The sequence below is a fragment of the Galeopterus variegatus genome, unplaced genomic scaffold (assembly GCF_000696425.1).
Source record: "Galeopterus variegatus unplaced genomic scaffold, G_variegatus-3.0.2 Scaffold553, whole genome shotgun sequence".
NCBI classification, from domain to species: Eukaryota; Metazoa; Chordata; class Mammalia; order Dermoptera; family Cynocephalidae; genus Galeopterus; species Galeopterus variegatus.
The window spans coordinates 30,247-38,821 of NW_007726664.1; the positions used below are offsets into that span (position 1 = coordinate 30,247).

Below are 8,575 nucleotides of genomic sequence, written 5' to 3' on the forward strand. Positions count from 1 at the left end.
TTGGTGGGCTGAGAATCCATCAGGAGACTTGGCTGTGTGTTCAGGCTGGGGAAATCCTAGAACAAGGACCAGAGAGAGACTTTCTAAACTGTGGCACTCAGATTCACCCCACTGTCAAGTCTCACCTGTACCCTAGCTCCAAGGGCCAACTCCCTCGTGGACTTCACCACCCAGAGCAGAAAGAGGAGTCAGCTGTGCGATCGGTGACTGGCGTGGAGGAGATGTAGTGCTGTCAAGACAGGATTAGCTCAAAGTGTCCGAAAATGCGAAAGAAAAATGAAGTTTCTTTCTCATATAAATAAGGTTCGGAGGTGGACAGTTCAGAGCTGAGAGGGTGGCTTTACAAAGTCAACAGGATCTAGGCTATTATCAGTACCATTATCATTACTCTTGTATAATTTACATGTGATGAAATACACAGATCACGATGGGTTTTAAGAAATGTATGCACTGTGTAATCAACAGCCCAACCAAAATATAGGGCATTTCCATCATCTGGTGCCCTTTCCAGGTGACCTCCACCCCTCATAGGCAACCACTGTTCTGACATCTGTCACCATGGAGTGGTTGTGCTTGTTCTAGAATAAATCGAGTCATTCCTTTGTTTCTGGCTTTTTTCAGCATGACACTTTTGGGATTCATGGATGTTATTGTATGTATCAGTAGTTTGTTTATTTTTATTGCTGAGTAGTGTTCCATTGTAAGAATATACCACAGTTTCTTTATTCACCTATTGATGAACGTTTAGATTGCTTCCAGTTTGGGGCTATTATGAAAAAAGCTGTTATAAACATTTGTGTACAAATCTTTGTGTGGATATAGGATTTCTCTTGGGTAAATACCTAGGAATGGGATTGCTGAGCGTAGCGTAGGTATATGTTTAATTTTATAAGAAACGGCCAGTTTTCCAAAGTGATTCTGCGGTTTCAGGCTCTATCTTGTTCATCTACCATCGTCTATGCATGACTTCTAACTCATGGTATCATGTGGCTGCTTGAACTCCAGCCATCATATCCACATTCCAATACACAAAGAAGGAAGATGGAGGAAATGGTATGCTTCCCTAGCTTTAATAACACTTTCTGGAAGCTTCACAGAATACTTCTGCCTATATCTCATTAGCTAGAACTTAGCCACATGGTCACATCTAACTGCAAAGGAGGCTGGGACATGTAATTTTTAGTCTGGAGACCCACATGCTCAGCAACTAATTGGGGGCTTTATTATTGGGGAAAGGGGGATAGTGGATGTTGGGGGGCAAGAAGCAGCTTCTGCCAGAGATGGGTGGTCACAAATCAGGCAGGGACCATTTCTGTCTTGCTCAAGGCTGTTTCTCTGGAATCTGTCTTGAACGTTGGCTCATAGTATACGTTCAGTAAGTGTTTGTGAAAGGTGGAAAGACGGAGAGAAGAAGAAAGGGAAAAACAGTCATGGCAGCCAGCCCCATGACTCGAGAATGTCTTCTGGGGTCATATGCTCATCTTTGATTTCTGACATTGTTTCAAAACATCTCTTAGATGCAATTAAATGTCATTGTGTGGATTGTCAAGAAAGTCCTTCAGTAGCCTGATAGGTAAGGGACATTTTGACTTTGTTATCTGATAGAGATAGTTTGGGAATTTCGTTTCTCAGTGTAGAGTGGGGTGTGTGTGTGTGTACATGTGCATGCGTGCACAGGAAACCTTCTGAGGGCTTTTGCCTGTCAAGAGTCTCACAATCTGTATGGTGATAAACGTGTTGTCATCAAGGGCTTGTACCTTGAAATACTGAAATCAAGACTGAAATGCCTGAGTGGAGGGGAGAAAGAGAAAGAGAAAGAACGGCGCTGTTTTGGAGCAGAGTTGTGGCCACGGCAGGCAGCGGGAACTTGCCTCGGTGTTTCCAGCTGGGTGCCCCTTCAGCAAATGAGGGGGTCATCAGGTTATGTTATTTTATGGTACAAAAGCAGATACGGTCCGCTGCCTCCGCTCTACCCTGATAATTTTGTTTTCCCGGCGAGTTTGCCATCAAGGATCTGACATGCCATTAGGTTTTTATCTCTGTTGCCCAAGGATCTGGATGTGGTGCCTGGAGGTCCGCCCTTGGTATGAAGCCCTCCTCTGTGCTGCAGGAGAGGCAAGGTGGGTCATGGGGCCCTGCTCTGGTGGATAACACAGCTGTTCCAGGACAACGGGACTTATGGCAACCCACTGTGCTCACCAATTAATCAATGCACATAGCTTTGATTTATCTTCTTTCCTACATGTTCATTGGGGGAAATGTGGAAAATAGAGAAACATGAATAAAGAAGGAAATAAATCAACCTGTTCTCACCACCTCCACCACTGCTGCCCTGGTCAAACTGTCATCGTATCTGTTTTTACAGTGGCCTCATTGGTCTCCTTGTTCCTACCCTTGCCACTCATAGTCCATTCTCAACAGAGCGGCCAGAGGGATTATTTAAACCCTAAGCCAAACAAAGGCACTTCTTGCCCATAACTCTCCAATACTTCTCATCCCAGTGCAAAAGCCAAAGTCCCTGCAATGGCCTGCATAGCCCCCACAGTCTGCCCACTCTCACGCACCTCTCTGACTTCATCTGTCTCTCTCTCCTCCCCCACCTTAGGTCTGTCTCAGCCCCACTGATATCTTTGCTGCTCCTGGAACATGCCTGGCCCAGCCAGCCTCAGGACCTTTGCACCAGCCATCTCCCTTGCCTGGAGCACTATTCCCATAGACAGCCACATGGCCCACTCCTGAGTTTTCTTCATGCCTTTATTCAAATGCCACCTTCCTGGTGAGGTCTTCCCTGGACACCTATTTAAATTTCTAATGTCACCCCTTCCACAATTCCACATCCATTTCCCCTGATCTCTTTTTCTCCCTAGCCTTATCGCTGTCTGTCATAGTATAGATTTTACTTATTTACTTGGTTTTATATCTTCCTTGACTTGAATGTGACCTCTATGAAGGTGAGGTGTTTGTTTGTTTGTCTGTTTCTGCTTTGTACTCTGCTATGTTCACGGTATCTAGGAAAGCACCTAGTACAATGTAGGCTGCCAATAAATATCTTGAGAATAAAAGAACGAAGGAAGAAATGAATGAAAATCATCATATCTCACCACCCAAAGGCATCCACTGCTAAAGGTTGGCTATGTTTCCTTCCAGACTTTCTTTTATTAGCTTCCTGTTGACTGAGTTAAGTAGGAGTCCTATGGTCACCAAGAGGGTGCTGGAAGAGGAGGGACAGCTCTCTTATGGTCTGTCTCTGCCTGTGATCACCTTGGTGGAGGCCTGGGCCTCATCATGGTTGGCTCAGATATCAACACTTTTAGTTCTCTCAGGGATAATCAACCTCTGCAGGACTGACTCACACGAACCAGACTCATAAGAACCTGATGTATAAAACTAAAGACCACTTTACTCATTCCTACATCTTTCCAGTGATCCTGCCCTCAAGGAACTTTGAACACGACACTGAAAATCAGGGCTTCAGCTGGAGAAGGCAGACTTTGTTGATTGCCCACAGGACTCAAGACTTTAGGGACCTTCAAGCACTGAAAAGATTATAGTGCTCTGCATTATCCCATTTGTTATTCAAAGTGGTGCTCAATTATAAAACAATTGCAATGATACAATGTTCCAATTTTTCCCATTGGGACAACTTCAATTCTTTTACAAATATATGTTAAAAATCAAGTGCTTTTACAAATATATGTTAAAAGTCAAGTTGCTTCTTCTAAAAATCACCTTTGTTACTCCTGCTTTGTTGATACCCTGGGCATGTGCTTGGACTTTCTGTGGGACAATCACCTCTGATTGTCTCCGTAGGATGTTTTTCTCAACACTTGCAGCAAAAGGATCCTGACTTTTCCCTTGGAGACCCCTTCTCCATTTTCAGCCTGTATGACTTGTGGGGATGGACCTCCCTTCCACCTTTGTGAGTGGGGCCAATGAGATGTGAAGAGCAATTTGTTGGGACCTCTGAAAAAGTCCCTGGGCAGTGAGATGTGAAGATGCTTAAGATCTGGTGCTGAGTAGCATTTTGTTATCATAAAGGGGGACCTGGAGCAAGTAGGGGCAACCAGGTGGATCTGGAGCCAATGTGGCACAATGCAGAGAAGAGAGATGAAAAGAAACCATGTCTTGGTAGCATGATTTGTGCTGCTGGATCAAACTTTGCCTGAAGTCCACCTTTCTACTCAACTTTTTTACCAGCTATGAGAGCCAATAAATTCTGTCGTGGTTTAACTCAGTTTGAGTTGAGTTTTCTGTCATTTAAAATCAAAAGATTCCTAACAGATATACATTGGAAACACAAAGTATAGCATAGAGAATTGAACAAACTTCATCACCTTTCTAGATATATTAAGACTGACACATTCTAACAACTTTTTCTTTTAAACTCTATGAAGACTGCTTCATTTCTGTTCAGAGTCATATGTTAGTTGTTTTATAATTCATTAGATCGGTTCATAAATTCCATGAGGGCCAAAATTTTGTCTGTTTTGTCCACTGCTTTTTCTTCAGTACCTAAAACAATGACTGGCCCTCAGTAGACAAGGCATAAATATTGAGTGGCCACCTGCCTGCTGGCCTGACTGTATAAATGAATGAATGAATGAAACTGAAGCACAGATAGAGTGACCTGCCCTAAGTCGCATAGCTAGCTATTGAGATAAAAAGATGGCGAATCCACCATATTACCCCAGCAACATAGTTGGAACCTGATGTATAAAACTAAAGACCACTTTACTCATTCCTACATCTTTCCAGTGATCCTGCCCTCAAGGAACTTTGAACACAACACTGAAAATCAGGGCTTCAGCTGGAGAAGGCAGACTTTGTTGATTGCCCACAGGACTCAAGACTTCAGGGACCTTCAAGCACTGAAAAGATTATAGTGCTCTGCATTATCCCATTTGTTATTCAAAGTGGTGCTCAATTATAAAACAATTGCAATGATACAATGTTCCAATTTTTCCCATTGGGACAACTTCAATTCTTTTACAAATATATGTTAAAAATCAAGTTGCTTCTTCTAAATATCACCTTTGTTACTCCTGCTTTGTTGATACCCTGGGCATGTGCTTGGACTTTCTGTGGGACAATCACCTCTGATTGTCTCCCTAGGATGTTTTTCTCAACACTTGCAGCAAAAGGATCCTGACTTTTCCCTTGGAGACCCCTTCTCCATTTTCAGCCTGTATGACTTGTGGAGATGGACCTCCCTTCCACCTTTGTGAGTGGGGCCAATGAGATGTAAAGAGCAATTTGTTGGGACCTCTGAAAAAGTCCCTGGGCAGTGAGATGTGAAGATGCTTAAGATCTGGTGCTGAGTAGCATTTTGTTATCATAAAGGGGGACCTGGAGCAAGTAGGGGCAACCAGGTGGATCTGGAGCCAATGTGGCACAATGCAGAGAAGAGAGATGAAAAGAAACCATGTCTTGGTAGCATGATTTGTGCTGCTGGATCAAACTTTACCTGAAGTCCACCTTTCTACTCAACTTTTTTACCAGCTATGAGAGCCAATAAATTCTGTCGTGGTTTAACTCGGTTTGAGTTGAGTTTTCTGTCATTTAAGATCAAAAGATTCCTAACAGACATACATTGGAAACACAAAGTATAGCATAGAGAATTGAACAAACTTCGTCGCCTTTCTAGATATATTAAGACTGACACATTCTAACAACCTTTTCTTTTAAACTCTATGAAGACTGCTTCATTTCTGTTCAGAGTCATATGTTAGTCGTTTTATAATTCATTAGATCGGTTCATAAACTCCATGAGGGCCAAAATTTTGTCTGTTTTGTCCACTGCTTTTTCTTCAGTACCTAAAACAATGACTGGCCCTCAGTAGACAGTCCATAAATATTGAGTGGCCACCTGCCTGCTGGCCTGACTGTATAAATGAATGAATGAATGAAACCGAAGCACAGATAGAGTGACCTGCCCTAAGTCACATAGCTAGCTATTGAGATAAAAAGATGGCGAATCCACCATATTACCCCAGCAACATAGTTGCAAGCATTCTTAACTCATCAGAAAAAGGGGGAAAAAACGAACATTTGTTGTGCAAGCATTCTTAACTCATCAGAAAAAGGGGGAAAAAACGAACATTTGTTGTACTCCTTCCCTGGGCCAGGCACAATTCAAGTGTATTTACAGCAGTGTCTTACTATTATATGTGAATTCCCCACTTCACACACACCATGCCAAGAGGTGGGCATTATTACTATCATTTTACAACAAATGAGGAAACTAAGGTACAGAGATTTAAGCTTCCTCCAAAAGATCACAAAGCTCCTGTGTTGCAGAAAACACAGCTCAGGTTAAGCCCTGACATGGAAAACGTTTACAATGCCTGGTCAGCTCTGGGAAAATTCTACAGAAAGCTAAAGCCATGCATACTAGGTGGGTGCTTTTTGTTTGTTTGTTTGTTTTTATCAGATTCTGTTTGAGACTGACATTTTGTAACCTTGACTGCCTAATCTGAAGGAGACAGCCTTCTCCGCACAACTTACACACGTGTGGGTCTGTGGGAGTAGAATACACAGCAGTGTGGCTGCTGCCGTGCGGTTGTCCCTGGGAGCTCTGTGCTGGCACGTGAGGGCATGAGCAGGAGCAGTCGTGTGTGGGGGGAGGTGTCTTTTCACATAGATGGTCTCAGAACTGCAGGACTATTATTTCTGGGGCCCAGCCCCAGTGCAAGGTAGAAACACCATAACAAAGAGAACCAATAGAATCTTCTAGTCACATCCAACCACCCAGATGTAGTCTCAGCACTACTTCTCTGAACATAAAATGGCAGAGGGGGCCAGGCACTGGTGTCTAGGGGAACTGACCATACACAGAACAGACATTTGGCTCTACCTCCCACTCCAAGTAGCGCTAATTCACACACCCTGATAGGTCCGGTTGCTTTCAGTTGCTCCCAGCGTGCTAACAGCGGCTTTATTTAATAACACCTGGAAGGGCCATGGGGCTGACACAGAGCTCAGCTCTGTGGGAAGGGACCTATGGGGTCAGAAGGATCCACAGTGACACTGTCATGCTTGGTGACCTCGGAGACACCTCTCCACTCTCTGGGTCTCAGCATCTTTGGGGGAATAGCGTGGTTGGATTACAGAATTCATAAGCTCCTTCATTCCACAGCACTAAAGCTGAAATCTCTAGGCATGGAGCTGTGGCTTTTTAAGTCGGGGAACCTGGGATCTGGTTGGAACTCTTCACTGAAGGGTGCACATAATTCTAAGGTTGTCTCAGGCCTCCCCCCGCCTGGTTTGGAGGCTGCCAATTTGGTGTGCTGGGGGGACGTCAGAAAGAAAGGGGAAGGTGGGGGGGAGGGTGGAACTTTCCCAAACACTGACTCATGTAGGTAGCTGCCTGGTTTCTCCCCACTTTGCAGGGGAAACATAAAAGTGTGCGTGTGTGTGTGTGTGTGTGTGTGTGTGTGTATTTTTTTTAACTCACTCAGGTCACAGGGGAAACAGAGAAAGTAAACATCTGAGAAAAGGAAAAGATTGATCTCCTTTGAGTTCTTCCTTCTGTTGAGCCAGGCGCCCCGGAATGCACTGCAAAGGGCGGGGCCTGGGGCTGGGGAGAGAGCTCTTAGCACTCCCCTCCTGCCTTTGAAGGCAGCCTTGGCCTCTCTGTAAACAGAAGTGACTTCTGACTTCTCACGGCTCTAAAAATAATCAGAGTGTGGGGGTTCTAAATCAGGAACAAAGGAGAAGCAAAGGGTTAATGAGAGGACACAAGTTTGACGTTGCGTTGCATAAACACAGAGCCAGCTAGGAGCAAAGGCTCCAGAGGCTGGCCTTCGCCAGCAGGTAACCAGCACAGCTTCCAGCCCTGGAAGTTCTGCACACTGCTATTTCTTCCTCACATTTGCAAAGGCTGCCTCGTGCCCTGCTCTCAGGGTCGGCTTCCCTCAAAAATGTGCTAGCGAGAAGTTGGCCCTTTCATTTATCCTGGGACCCCTCCCTGGTAGCTTCACTCCTCTCCCCCCCCATCAAAGCTTTGCTGTAAGGTCTAATTCATACTAACTTGTAAGTGACTGACATGGCCCTAGCAAGCCCCAGAGGCAGCAGCTCTGTGTGCAATCTCACTACATCTTGCACCACCACTTGGGACTGTTACCACACCCACATTACAGAAAAGAGGATGGAGGATTACCTTAACTTACCCGCAGTCCCACATCCAGTGGATGGCAGAACTGCAAGCCCAAACCCTAAGCAATCAGATCCCAGAATCCCAGCTCTCAACAACTCCCCACCCCTTTGTGTTGTAAGGCAAGGGAATTAAGTAGCGAGGAGTTATCTAGAAGCTGGGAGCCAAGGTAGACACCTAGAGCTGACACTGTAGGGCAGCAGACTCTCAAAAGACCCACCCTTTCAAAAGGAGGTAGCTGTTGTCATCTAATGTTAATGAACTTTGAGGGATGTCTGCCCACCACCACTGCAACCCAACAGAGTGTGCCAGGCTCTTTAAGAAATTCAGCACACACCCATCAAGCTGTTTGCAGTCTAACAAGTGTCTGTCCTGACCAAATGTCATGTACTAGTGATCACACTGCAGTGTGAAGATGTGTCT

General features: G+C 44.8%; 1 long non-coding RNA gene across 1 annotated transcript in view; it reads right to left on the minus strand.

The window, feature by feature from the left end:
- The window catches only part of LOC103588334, a 24,749-nt gene extending 24,112 nt beyond the window's left edge, over positions 1–637 (minus strand). Inside the window, exon 1 of the long non-coding RNA XR_550303.1 lies at positions 126–637. This is a non-coding gene — a long non-coding RNA (uncharacterized LOC103588334). The remainder of the gene's footprint in view (positions 1–125) is intronic.
- Between the last annotated feature and the right edge of the window lie 7,938 nt (positions 638–8,575).